The sequence below is a fragment of the Magnolia sinica genome, chromosome 6 (genome assembly GCF_029962835.1).
Source record: "Magnolia sinica isolate HGM2019 chromosome 6, MsV1, whole genome shotgun sequence".
NCBI classification, from domain to species: Eukaryota; Viridiplantae; Streptophyta; class Magnoliopsida; order Magnoliales; family Magnoliaceae; genus Magnolia; species Magnolia sinica.
This window is the reverse complement of record NC_080578.1, coordinates 80,974,951-80,990,326: the sequence shown is the minus strand read 5'-3', so window position 1 is coordinate 80,990,326 and position 15,376 is coordinate 80,974,951.

Below are 15,376 nucleotides of genomic sequence, written 5' to 3'. Positions count from 1 at the left end.
AGGATTTTCGATGTTATGATCCTGTTTCTCGTCGTGTTCGGGTTTCATGACATGTTGTTTTTCTTGAACATATTGCCTTTCATTCATCTCTTCCTCCTCCGAACACTCTAAACTCTTCTGGTCTAACCACCTTTCCTGAAATTCCGTTTGCCTCAAATACTCTCCCTCGTCCATTGCAGGTATACTCACGTCGACCACGTACAGATCCACCACCTATTACTCAACCCAAACCTACTGTACCTGTTACGGATCCTAAACCTACCTCGATACGTCGTTCTGCTCATGAACATTGAGCGCCTGATCGCTTGATATGCTCTTGTCTGCCATGAATGCTACTCTGGATACTGTTTCTATTCTTACTTCATATTTTCAAGCAGCCACTCATGATTGTTGGAAGAAGGCTATGGCAGAAGAACTTGCGGCATTGGATGATAACCATACGTGAGAGATTGTCCCTCAATCCGCTGACCAACAGCTAATTGGTAGCAAATGGATTTATTCTGTAAGGCTCAAGTCTGATGGATCATTAGATCGATACAAGGCTCGACTTGTCGCTCAGGGATACAAACAGGAATACAAAATTGATTACGATGAGACTTTCACTCTTGTGGCCAAGATGAAAACTGTTCGTACTCTTCTGGCTATATCTTCTGTTCGGTCATGGCCATTCTCTCAGATGAATGTGAAAAATGCCTTTCTTCATGGAGACCTCCAAGAAACCGTATATTTAAAACCTCCTCCTGGCTTTTTAATTCCTGACAATAAGGTATGTCGCCTAAAGAAAGCCTTGTACGACCTCAAACAGGCACCGCGGGCATGGTTCCAACGCTTTCACAATGTGGTTACGAGTGCTGGCTTTACTCATGACCCATCCTTATTTTTGCGCACCACTGCTCATGGCATTGTTATTATTTTAGTTTATGTTGATGACCTCCTACTGACTGGTAGCGATGCTACTGGCATTTCGGCTTTAAAGGAAGTTCTGCAATCATCATTCAAGATGAAAGACCTCGGCCATCTAACATATTTTCATGGACTGAAATTTTCACGTTCCAACCGTGGGATTCTGGTCAGCCAACGTAAATATACTAAGGATCTTCTCGCCTTAGCATCAATGACGGATCGGAAGATAGTTCAGACTCCTTTAGAACTTAACGTTCACTATGGTCGTGATGATGGTGATCTACTTGTACAACCCGATTTATACCGCCGTATGGTTGGGAGTCTGGTTTACTTAACTATGACTCGCCCTGATATTGACTACGCTGTCCAAGTCGTCAGTCAGTTTGTTTCTGCTCCTCGGACTCTTCATATGACCGCAGTATTGCGCATCCTACGGTACCTTCGTGGAACTCTAAATCGATCTCTGTTCTTCTCCTCCACGGCAACTCTAGACCTTCGTGCTTATTCGGATGCTGATTGGGCCGGATGCGCTCTCACGCGAAAATCTACTACTGGCTACTGTGTTTTTCTCGGCACTTCTCTCATCTCTTAGAAGTGTAAGAAGCAGGCCACTGTTTTCAAATCAAGTACAGAAGCTGAGTATCGGGCGATGTCCGCTGCGTGTAGTGAGCTTGTCTGGTTATGTGGACTTATTTCAGACTTGGGCATTCCTCTACAGAATCCTACTCCACTCCATGTCGATAATCTTAGTGCCATTTAGATCGCCTCTAACCCAGTTTTTCATGAACGAACGAAGCATATTGAAGTTGACTGTCACTTTATTCGTGAGAAATTTCAGTCTGGGTTCATTTCTCTTCCACATGTGGCATCCCATGATCAGATTGCTGACATTCTCACCAAGTCCCTCACGTCTGCACGTCACTCGTTTCTTGTTGGCAAACTATTACTTGTCGATGACCAGCATTAGTTTGAGGGGGGATATTAGACACCTCACATACCTTGTATATCTTGTTACCTTGTATATCTTGTTTCTATAGGTAGGGGATTATGCGTTTACTACTTTCCTTGTATAGATGGTTGTAATCTCTATATATTCAACCTCATTGGGTTGTCTCAAATATACAGAAAATCTTCTGCATCTCTCAGTTTACAGGCCCATTTTTCATTGAATTTGGTAGATTTCCCTTATCTAGTTTCTAGGCCATCGATTGAAGGGTAAGGTCTTCCAATCAGGGAGGTCAAGGTTACATGGATCATGGGTCATTAAAAATAATAATTTGTATTGGAAAATGACCCATAATTAGAATTACTTACTCGATCTAGAATTCGTGGTGGTGTTCATCAGATTGATGTTCTAGATCACCCAAACATGGGCTCCACGTGTATGCATCGCAAATCGCACTTGTTGAGAGATTAAGCCCTACAATTGCCTGGGTCCTTGCTCTTGCTCCAGTGGTAGACTCTTAGGAGTTTCAACACCTGGTCAAGGGTTTGAGTACCCATAGGTGGTGAAATACCACTACGGCGTGAGTGTGTGGTGGTGTGTGTGTGTTAAAAAAAGAAGAAAAAAAGCCCTGCAATTGCCTAAGAAGTTTCATGCCACGTAACCAATATATGTTGTTGGTATCTCATGCTTAACTCTTGTTTCTTTTTCTTTTTCCTTTTTTTTTTTCATTTTTTTCAGCATTTCTATCCAAGAGCATGAAGATAACAAGTTATGAAATAATTATTGAAGATAAAGAAACCATTTTACTTTTGAACTTTGCTTACTACTTATTTTTCCTATAGGAATTATAACTTACATTATGCAACGAATGGGCCAAATTGGTACGTGGGTTTAAGTCCTGACCTGAATGAGTTGGGCTTGGGCCTATGATATGGACCCACTAATAGGCCCAGTCTAGGTCAAGCCTACTTGTAGGTTAACTGACCTAATCGACTTTTGAGGTGGGTTCGGGCTAGAATGGCCATTTAAGTAAATGAGTCAAGTTTGAATTGAACCCTATGTGTCCACATAGGTTATTAACGGGTTGGGCTAGATACCCGACTTGATTTTACCCAAAATCCGAAAAGAAAAAGAAGAAGAAAAGCATAGATAAATCGATTGTCCAGAACAAACCTAACATGTTTTTTTGGGTCATTTATTCAACTTAAGGGCATGTTTGGACGGGCGAATTGGAAGGGATTGGATGGTATTAGGGTGGATGGCAACAATTTCAAGGTAATGATGGCTGCGTCAGTGAATTGGTGCCAATCCCATGGGATTGGTATATCCCATGGCCCAATATGTGGCATGTTTGGCCGGGTGACTGAAGTTGGGATTGCTTGGGATTGCAACATGTGGGCGTGTTTGGCCGGGCATGGGATTGCATGCAATCCCATGGATTGAATCCAAAGGCCACCAAGGGTGGGCAGAGTTGGTTATAACCGTCTCTAGACAGGAAACGGATTGACTACTCCCCCTGCCATCAGCTCTGTGGTCTGTGGGCCCCACCATGATGTATGTGTTTCATCAGGTTCCATTCATCCATTTTTACATATCATTCTATGTCTTGATCCCAAAAATTAGAGGGATATAAATCTCAGGTGGACCACACGACATGAAAACAATAGTGATTGGATATCCACCATTAAAATCCTCATAAGGCCCACTATACTGTTTATTTGACATCCAATATGTTGATTAGGTCATACAGGCCCCGATGAAGAGAAAAAACAAAGATCAGCTTAATCCAAAACTTTTATGGGCCCCAAAATGTTTTCAATGGTCGACCCTCATTCAACACTGTTTCCGGTAATGTGGTCCACATGAGTTTTGGACATACCTAATTTTTGGAACCACAACATAAAATGATCTGTAAAATTAGATGGACGGGATGGATGAAACACATACATCATGGTGGGGCCCATATAGCACCGACCACCAGCCATTGGCTGGTATCAGGGGGAGTAGCCAATTCGTTCCCCTCTAGACAGGCCTAGAGCACGTTCGGGCAGGCCTCTATGGGGCCCACTGTGATGTATTTGTCTCATCCACGCCATTGATCGTGCCACTAGACTGATGTAAGTACACTGTCCATAAATTGAGCGTTGTCCATATCTCTAGTGGACTAAATCAAAGGAATTTGCGATGATAATGAAACCACCGTATACACGATTCCATGGGCCACTGTTCTTTGCTTTTTTCCATCAAAAAAAGCAGTGGGCCACACCTTAAAATCTGGTTTATTCAATCAATTTCACTCTCACGTGGGACATGTCCATGTATCCATTGGACCACATCATATGACAGTGGTGTGATACAGACATATCGAGATAATATATGGCAGTCGATAATGTAAATGATCACCACAGCTCATATGGCCGATGTTAGCATAAGTCATATACAAAAAAGAGAGAAAAAAGAATAAAAGTGACAACACGAAAGTTACAGTTCCAATGTTGGGCTAGAATTTAAAAATAATAATCAATGCAAGAAAAAGAACCACGACGGCAACCATAAGTGCACAGAATCTCTCTCTATCTGATGGGGCAAGATCATCAGTCGATGTGGCCCTAGAAACCATGGCCTGACTCGTCGGCGTCGTCTGTCGGATATACGAAGTCGAAGAATGACAAATGTCCACCTCATCAGAATATGCGGCAACCTGAACTGCAGGAGATTCTATGCGAGGTCTCGACAGTGCAAAGGCGTTACTAAAGTGATCGTCCCAGCATGCAACAGCTTCCTTCCAGTTCTTGAAGGCTTGGTGTCTCACTCCACTAAATCCCCCCACCTCCAACCTAGCATCGTCCCATGTCAGATATATACTTAGCCAACGTCCCACCAAGACAACATAATACTTCTCCTTTCCCATCTGCAATGACATGAAGGTAATTGGCATGAGATTCGCGTTTTGGAATAGGATCGTGAAGGAAGTGTACATTCATTATTGTCTTACCGAAAAAAAAAGAAAAGAAATACAAATAAACTTACTAAATGAAAAGAAAATAGGTTGTAAGTACGTACCCTTCCAAACAAGTGGATGTGTGTGGTCTTATCTGTCTTGATGTGCATAATGCAAGCATGTGTTTACGTATACGAAAGATGTTAATTAGCAAAAAGTTGTCACCATCGCATAAGTCATATTGGTATACACTACGTATGCATATACCAGCATATATCAATCCAAAAAAAAATAAAAAAATAAAAAATCATGTTGAATAAAGTTATTATATGCCAACTAATAAACAAGAAAACTCAATCAGGGACAACACTTCCTCAGACGGATCTAACACCTCCATCACCAAAGTTATCACGGAGTGTTTTCTTTAACCACTCAACGCGGCGCTCAGGTCGAAGACTGACAAAAAACGATGTCAACTTCTCGTCCCTATTCAAGAGCTGACCAACTTCGATAAACTCTTAGTTGGTCAGGCCTTGGACCTCTTCTAGTACATCAAGTACCTTCGTAGTTGATTCACCTCCTTGCTAAGGCCAAAATTGAGCATAGCATCTACAACGGTCTGGAGAGAGGTCCTGAGTACATCACAGGGACAAGGAGGGCGTGATCGTTTCCTTGTTGTGCTCCCACCTCGACTACCATCGGAATCAACAGTTCGAGTGGGAGTGCCACGTGAGCTGCATTGTCCCATTGAAGGACTGTCTGGCGAAAATGGGATGGCCCCTGTTGTCATGACCCAAACTCGGAAACCGGGCTCACAAAATTCCCGATCGCCGAATCCGGCGCCGACAGCCTCCGTAGAACCCCATTCTCGGCTCCCAGCGCCCATTCGCCAGGTTCCGATCCTGGGATGCTACAAGGAGGATTTTCAACATCAGTTTAATTCGTAATAAGCATAACCAAAGGCATAACCCACAAACAACAACCAAAAACTCCATCACATTTCCACTATAATCAAAAACTTTACAAGTACAATGAGCATAAGGGAAATACATTGATGATGAACAAAAACTCCAAAATGATCAGCCACGCGTCCAAGCCTCAGCGCTGCTGCGATCCAACGTCACCTGCACGCAACGGTCGTGTATAAGCTTATAGAAAGCTTAGAGGGTGGTGAAAGTGTATGCTCAAGGTGGTAATGTAGTTATGTAGTATCAGAGTAATGCGGAACATGCTGACGAAGGCTAAGAATACCATAGCCGTACCAAGGCCATGCGATGCAAAGCATGAATGATGTCGGCCATACCAAGGCCATGCAATGCGAAATGCAACTCAAGCATACAAATCCTCATCTAAGTCCACATATCGATATAGCTCAAAATCTGGAATAGCACCGGGGTCTAGTACACTCCAAGCCAGATTGCCGCCCCATCGAGCGCAATAAGGTGAGTGGAAAAGACCTCACTATCCGCCTGCCAAAATCGGGCTCGGCTCGTCAATAGCGGACCCATTCCTCGAGCTGGTCAGACTCAGCCTAGCATTGCCCCGTACTCTCGGGGGGGTAAGGCCCCAACCCCTTCCAACCGACCACGACACAGTGGAAAGCACAACCGTCTGGTAATCGGCACTCAGCGCTCATGCATCCACTCGGTCTAAACGTTGGAGCAACCTCCTGGTACCATAAGGGTTTAGGGACTTTCACCCAGGGATATCTATCGCACCCCATGTAGAACAGTATTTTCGGTATCCAATCCTGTCAACCACGATACGTCTGTGGAGGCTACGGCCCTGATGTCGCTAGGGCATACAGTAACCATATCACACAATGCGAATGCATGAATCACACTATCCAGTCATGCAGCAATCCTGCGCGTATCGTGCGCTCATGTAGGGCAACACCCCTTATACGGGAGCCCCTAAACCATCTGCCCGAAGGCATATGCTATGATCAGGCATTTCTCATATCAAGCATACGTATGATGCATATGATTATGAATCATGGAATTAAACATGTTATATGGGATGGATGATAATCATAACAAAGATAGGCCTAGACGGCCTACACATCAGACGTACGAGCCTAACAATGGGCCCTAGGGAAAGTCATAATGCGGACATTTAACCACACTATACTTGCAATGTGGACGTCAAACCACCATTGCTCCCAAGGCACGACTGTCATAAATATCATTACATGAATCATGTTGGGACTGCACATTGCAATGAACCTTAGGTATATCTCATTGGGCCTTCAATACATCAAATGGGCCGTATCTCATGGGCCTTATATTCATTAAGTGGGCCACATCAATGGGCCGCATCAATGGGCCTTATGTTCATTGCAATGGGCTATAACCCGTGGGCCTTAGAGTGCATCAAATGGGCCTGCTCACATGGGCCTTATATGTATCAAATGGGCCTCGCCAATTGGGCCCCATACGTGCATCAAATGGGCCTACTCACATGGGCCTTATATGTATCAAATGGGCCTTGACAATTGGGCCCCATACGTGCATCAAATGGGCCTCGACCCATAGGCCCCAATGCGTTTTAATGGGCCTCGACCCATGGGCCCCTAATGCATTAAATGGGCCTCGACCATGGGCCACAAGTAATGAGATGGGCCTTAAATACATATCAAAGTGGGCCTCAATCATGGGCCACAAGTGATTGAGATGGGCCTTCCACACTAGCAATTATATATATAATAAAATATAATATGTATATATATATATAGTACATACCATATTATACATAATATAGTATTATGTATACACACACACACACACACACACACACACACACACACACACACACACATATATATATATATATATATATATATATATATATAATTATACATACACACATGCACGCGCACACACATCCACGCACGCACACACCCACCGTCCAAGACGGTGGGGTAACATGCAAACATCACAGTGGGCTCCACCGTCCAGGCGGACGGTGAATTAAAACACTTACATCACTGTGGGCTCCATGTGGGGCCCACCATAATGTTGCTATGTCATCCAACCCGTTGATAAGGCCACGTGGGCCCAGATGAAGGGTGAAAACAAATTTCACCTTGATCCCAAACTTCTGTGGGCCCAGAAAAGGTTTCAAGGGTGGAGTCCAATTCACACTGTTTCCTTTGATGTGGGCCACCCGAGTCTTGGATGGACCTCAAATTTGAAGGGTGGTCCACTGACCCCAGGGTCCACATATGAATGGATTGGATGACACATAAACATCAAGGTGGGGCCCACGGCTACAGCCGTGCTGGGCTGTACGTCGGCCAGTCCGCCCGCCTGCTGTGTTCAGTTTATTATTATTTTTTTTTCTATTTCCTTGCAGTTTTCACAGGTGGGGTCTATATTTTGACGATCCACACCGTCCAATGGCATCCCATGGCTCAGCACGAGCAAAACAAGTCCAATATTGGACATATTTTGACGTATAATAATTTCAGAAAAGACTTCAATGGTGAAAACCACCATTTGATATAGTGTGGCCCGCCATAACCTCGGATTAACTTTGTATTTCAGTTCAACGCCTGAAATGGGGTTGAGAAGGGAATGGACGGCATGGATTGAATACATACATCAAGGTGGGGCCTACATGAGCGGGCCTCCCTCATTGGCTTGGAGCAAGCTGATATTTGCATTTTCTTTCCAGCAAACGTCCAGCGTCCCTGGACGCTGGACTTATCAAATTCGTTGGGGGTGGGCCTTGCTCATGTGGGCTACCACTGATGGATGGTGCGGTTACAATACATGCAAAGTGAGCCCCACTTGTAAGTGATTTGGATGGAATACATACCTTGTGGTGGGGTCCATTCAAGTGGGCCACACAATCATATCAAGACAAAGAAAATAAGGAAAAGAAAAGATAGGAGAGAAAGATAGAGAATGAGATCCGCGTGATGGAGGGACCCCGGCACTATGGGCCCTCCCTTGCACTAAATCATACATCAAGTGGGTCCCATTACATGTGGGCCCATTAAAATTAAATCCAACGGTGGAGATCCCTTCTCCACTAAATTAGACGGTCTAGATGACCTTAAATATGCAAGAAAATAAACATCATGATGGGGTCCATGGAGAATGGCCCCATCATGGAATGATCATGATGATCCAAGTGGGCCATCGGCCACATCTTAGGGTCCAAAGTGAGATCCAAACCATTGATCGGTTGGCCTCACTTGGCCCACCTTAAAAACACCAAAAAAAAAACTACCCTATCAAGGCACCCACCACTTGATCTTCTTGCTCCCTTGGCTTCCTTAGCTCCTTTTGCTACTCTTTGATGGAGGAAGATGAGAAATGGATGGTTGAGATGAGAGATCTAAGGATGGAAAGGTGGGCCACACATGAGCATTTTTCTCACCATGGGAGGGCTTGGAGAGGTTCATAAGTATGAGTTTTTTTGCTTATGAGAGAGTTGAAATGAGAGAGAGACTTGTAAGGGAGAGAGAGAGAGGGAGTGATGGGTGATGGAGTGATGGATGGGAGAGAGAGAGGGATGGGTGTGTAAGAACTTTATGACTTTTTTGGTAAAAGTTGTAAGAGAGGTATGGGTTTGTGTAAGAGCTTTTTGACTTTGGGGTTTGCTTGGGAAAGGGTGAAAGGTGATGTGTACTTGACATGATGGGATTGATGGGATTGATTGATTGATGTGACACCTCATAGAGATTCCCTCGGAATTCGCACCCGCGGCGTTTCCTCGCACAGAACGCTGGCCCACAACTTCCGACCAGAGCATCGCATCAGCGCGCGAGTCGCGGCATCGGAACCGCGGCGACGACGCGGTCGCTAAGGTATAAATCCTAGGTTGAGTCGACTCAGGTTGACGGCATGAGAATCTAGGTCGCGCGCAAATACCGGTTAAGGGTCGAAGGTTGCCGGAATTCGACCGGGAAGACCGCGGAAGCCTATGGAACGGTACGGTCTAAGATACGGGGCTTACACCTGTGGAGTCTGTTATAAAATCATCTGAGAGGTCAATCGTATCATCGATATCATCATCGAGCTCTCTCCATGCATCATTGAGATCTCGTCAAAGACGAGATGATGATGTTGATGCGGCCATACTCCTACTGCCTTGCACATAACGTCCCATGGCCTAGTCGGATCCGACGATAACTGCAAGGTCATCCATTCTATCATTACATTTCCCGCGGAGTCTTTCAGCACGCGGGTGAGACTGCAGCTGTACAAAATCATTTGTAAAGTCATTAAGTAGTAGATAATGATGTGAAGAACAGAATTTCAACTTCTGAAAATTTTACCTTAAGATATTCCTCCCAAACTTCATCAGGAGCCGTGACCACCATCTGCTCATTGTCCCATCCAAACCCGCTAGCCGCCAGCATATCCTTCACTGCATTATACTCTCTCTTGTAATACCTCAGTCGGTTCGACACATTCTGCTACTTGAGGACTACATAAGTATGCTTTGTCACGGCTTCGGCAGCAATTTGGTACGCCTCACGTTTGAAACCATTATCGACCTTACGTCCTAATGCAACTTGTTCGAGAAATGTGTCGAACATAACTTGATCCATAGTAGTAGTCCATTTGATTTTTGGGGCTCGGGACGGAGGCTCGGCTAGGGATTTCACCGTCTTCGTGCATGGAGAACTTCGAGTGGGCACCACTGGTTTTTTGATCGGTGATTGTGTTGGTGTCGATGTATCATTACACAAGGAGTCTGCCATACCACATGAATAACAAGTACATATGATGTTTTGCAAATGTCAACCATAATCATGAGAATGACAATTATTATAAAAGAAGGATTAGCCAAAAAATCACTGGTCAATCCATATGATGAATCCATTTGGTTAAATTTTGAAAGACCATAATTCCATTGTCAGGTACGTAACATTTACTGAAACAAAATATCAGCGACTAAGTCATGGAAATTAAACATATAAAGATCAACTATCTACTCCTACTATTCTGCTGTGCATCTCCCCACATTCTGGTTGTAATATCATCGTGCATGGGAATTTAAGCATCCTTCTCACGCCAAGTTACTCGCAGTAACCATTGTCACTCGTCGTTCGTTAATACCTTGTGAGGCGTTGGGTTACTCTCCCCATCGGCAATAGATGTACCCACGTATTCTTGGTCTTGATGAGACTCGTGCCCGGTACGTATGAAATTGTGTAAGACACAATAGGCTATCACAATTTGAACTTGTGTGTGGAATTTATACTGCATGGCGCTCTTCAAGATGGAGAATCTGCCTTTCATAACACCAAAATAACGCTCGATTGCATTGCGCAATTGTGCATGTCGGTAATTAAACAACTCCTTCATGTTAGTCAGTGCTCTCCCAGTTCAATACTCCTGTAAGTGGTATCGAACACCCTGGTATGGAGCCATAAAATTGGGTGAATGAGCATATCCAGCATTGATAACATAATATTTTCCTACACATTTGAATCAATGTCCCATTGAGTGAACAATTAAAGAATTCAATACTATGAAATAGATTGACAATCTTTTAACAGATAACCAGTACCATGCGGGACAAGCAAGGGATCATCTGATCGACTCAATGCATTGTGTAGCACCCTCGCATCCGAAGCAGAACCCTCCCAACCGGCCAATACGTATATGAAATTCATATCAAATGAACACGCCGCCAGTATGTTTTGGGAGAGGACCCATTTCTGATTGTGGAAGCTCGCATGGTCGACTGTGGGCACATGAGTTGGAATGTATACACCATCAATTGCATCAACACAATCCTAAAGTCATTGGATCAAATGTCATTTTGACTAAAGGTGTGAATGCAGGGAAGTGAAAAATATATATATAGAAATCCGACCCAATGAAAATAATACCTGAAAGTAAGCAGCCCAATTTACGTTTGTCTGAATCTCAAAGGGAGTCACTGGTCTGACTTGTTTAACGAAATCGGGGTACATTGATACAAGTGCATCTAGTACATGGTGAAAGTGGTGACTCATGGTTTCACCCAATCGAATGAATGTGTGACCAATGACACGATTCTGAACATTGTGCCCCAATGTGTGTAGGAAAATAACTAATTGTTCTTCAAAACTCACGGTACGAGTATCACGCAGTTGTGTCTTCTCGCGTAGCTGGGTACATAGTTCAAAGAATGTATCTCGATTCATCCTAAGTTGCGTGACATAATCTCGGTTACTGACCCGAATGATAGAGTTGATGAACCTGGCTCACTCATCATCTCCATGACGAGTCGGTTGTTTGAACATGTATACGCGACAGTATTCCCCGACAGCCACTACACAAGCCATCATCGCTTGAACAACAATAGCCCTCTCCATCTCTTCCTCTTCTTCATTTTCCATCACTAACTGATAACCAACACTATCGGGTTCGGAAGTCTTTTAAATATATATCTTAAATCTATTGGTTTACATTGCATTATTATTCCATGTCCTATTTCACGATAGTCTCAGCAGCATGTAAATATATATCTAGACAAAGACATTATAATATAGGATACAACATATATATACATACATACATACATATATATATATATATATATATATATATATATATATATATATATATATATATATATATATATATATATATATATATATAACAACATTTTTCATCTTAAAAAGCAAATCCTAACATACATTCTTGTAACAGTTTCCTCAATGTTACACGATTCACATCCTTACGGCCTAAATTAATTTCAAGCAAAGAATCCTTCCTACATAAAGCAACACCTCCTCTAGCTAAATATGCACGATAAAAAAATGAAGCACTAAACTGTATAAAGCAAATATATACAATTCAAGTCTCAACTAAGGACAAAGCTAACATAAGTGACGTACCAGGGGTGATATCTCCTTTTACAAAAACAGTAATTCCCAAAGAGACTTCTTCCAATGGGAAACTGAATGTGAAGAACAGGATATAAAATAATCTTTGCACAAACACACCTTTTGACAGATGCAAGTAGATGAATTTATATACATCATGCCATATCATATGATTTCAAGGGTGGGAGAGTGCAAACAGGAACATAGCTATGCTTAACAAAGAGTCACTTTGGTAGTTTAAATGAAATTTCATAACTAGAGTACATGGAAACCAACACTAGTAAATCCTTTCGCACAATGCTGTTAAGAAAAAAGAACAGACTGAACTTCAACTCCAACTGTACCAGCATATATGATATTCAATCAAAGTAACATCTCATAGGAAGTAATTGCAAATTCTTGAAGATCATTCCACATCAAGATCAGAGAAATTAGTAGAACTTGATAGTAAATGAAATTACACAGAATATTAAACCAAGAATCCATCTGCCCACATTTTGAGAAACAGTACAACACAATAGATGAGAGTAACCATACCAGAGATGTATAACAAATCCAAGAGATGACACTAATGAACTTCAAGTCAATGAAACCATGCTACGAGCAACCAACAAAATTCCACGAAAAGAACTTGACTTTAGGTTAAACAGAATAAGCATATTCCTTGCTTAAAGAAGGAATCCAATTGCATATATCTGGATTGAATCCAAAGGAAACCATCGAAACCACATAAGACAACAATTTTCATATATGTTGACGAAAAAAAAAAATCAAAACAATTCTTCCTGTAAGTATATGTCTTCCTATATATGAACTAAGAAACAATTTCCATATCCAAACTAAATGTGAAGAACATGATACGTAAGAATCTTTGCACAAACAGACCACTTGATAGATTTACCTTAAGCGGAAAATACCGGCATCATTCCATGTCATATGGTAGATGGGTGGGAATGTAAAATCTGGAAATTTACTGAGAATACATTCCACCTAACATACGAGTTCACTACAATTTACTTAACAGAATCCACAGACGATTAACTTTCAGCCAATGAAGATAGCTCTGGTAACCAAAGACTCATATACGTAGTTTAAATGAAATTTCATAACTTGATTCCAAGGAAACCAAAACCACTAAATCCATCTGAGATCACTGGTAACAGGAAGAACATAATGAGATAGGATATAAACTTATTCGACACATGAGATTCAATCACAATAACTCTCCAAGGAAATTAACAGCAATACATGAAGAACAATCCACACACTTCCTCAGAAATTAGTAGAGACAGACAAATTTCCACTTTATGCAATTCAAAGAAAACCCATATGACAAAACATTTAAAGATATTCAGATGAGTCATCAATTGATATTAAATGAAATTCCACTCAATATGAAAGTAAGCATCGATATGCTCACATTCTGAGAAACAGTAAAGCAAAAAAAAAAAAAAGAAGACAAGTGTGAAAAACAAGAAAATTGATAATAGATGACAAAACATACAAAGATATTTTGAGAAAATCCACAGTCTAAACTGAATGTGAAAAACAGGGAAATTTTTGGGCATACATTCCACGAAAAAAAAGATTTCATCTCATTTGATTTAAAAGAAGATACGCATGGATAGGGATCAACAAATGAAGATAGCATTGATCAAACAGTGATTAATATACGTATCTATATAAAAAAAAATTCATAACTCGATTTCAATGAAAACCAACCAGAGTAGATCCATCTGAGATCTACCAATATAACACTCCAATTTAGTAAATAGAGATTCTCAGAAGAACAATATATGGCAAATAGTCCATAAATTAGTAGATTATATACTATATGAGATCTACGAAACTGAAGAAATCTCAGAGGGAGTCAAATTCCTCATATATATTCAGAGAACCCAAAACCCCACGGATCATGATATTGCCAAGGCTTTTTATAATCTGAATCCATAATGCAAGAAAATCCACACGGCCATACTCCTATGACATCTCATCCATCCGAGTTAACAGAACTTGAAGACAATGAGATGATGCAGTGACCTCTATCATCAGATTTTTGTAAGAAAGATAAGAGTAATAGAATAAAAACACAGAAGATAGGACCTATGAAGAAGAAATCCAACTGCACATGTATATCAGAACTCAAAAAGAAGCCATTGCAGCCAACCAGATAGGCCAACTCCATCTCGGAGGGCCTGCTTCACCGGTGATGACAGGTTTACATTAGATGCATGAAAACCCTTCATGGCTCTCTCAGACGCTACATAAATCATCAATATCTGGAACATGCAATACCTATGGACAGTATAGAAGGGCGTTTCATGCTCGGTGTGCGAGGAAGAAGACTTACCTCAGCCCGTCTAGACTGTCAGCTCGCAATGGCAGCGCCCAATCGATGAAGACGGCCATCATGACCTGATGATGGTTCTTATAAACCCGATTTCGCGCCAAAACAAAACCCTGCCTCTACCATCTCTCTCGCCAAATCAAAACCCAGTGAAATCCCATCCCGCAGTCCGTACGATGGACTGCAGACGGGCATGGGATGGGATCGAGAAGGGATAGTAAAGATCAGCGACTTCAACTCGGCGAGATTTTGCACTCCAGCAGAAAGTCTCCCGAATCCAGCGATACCTCCCATCCATCTTCAATCCCTCGCCACCCAAACAGACCTGCATATGGATGGGATGGGATTCGAGAACCCTATCCCACCTACTCCACCCTACTCCAGCATATGACGCCCGTCCAAACA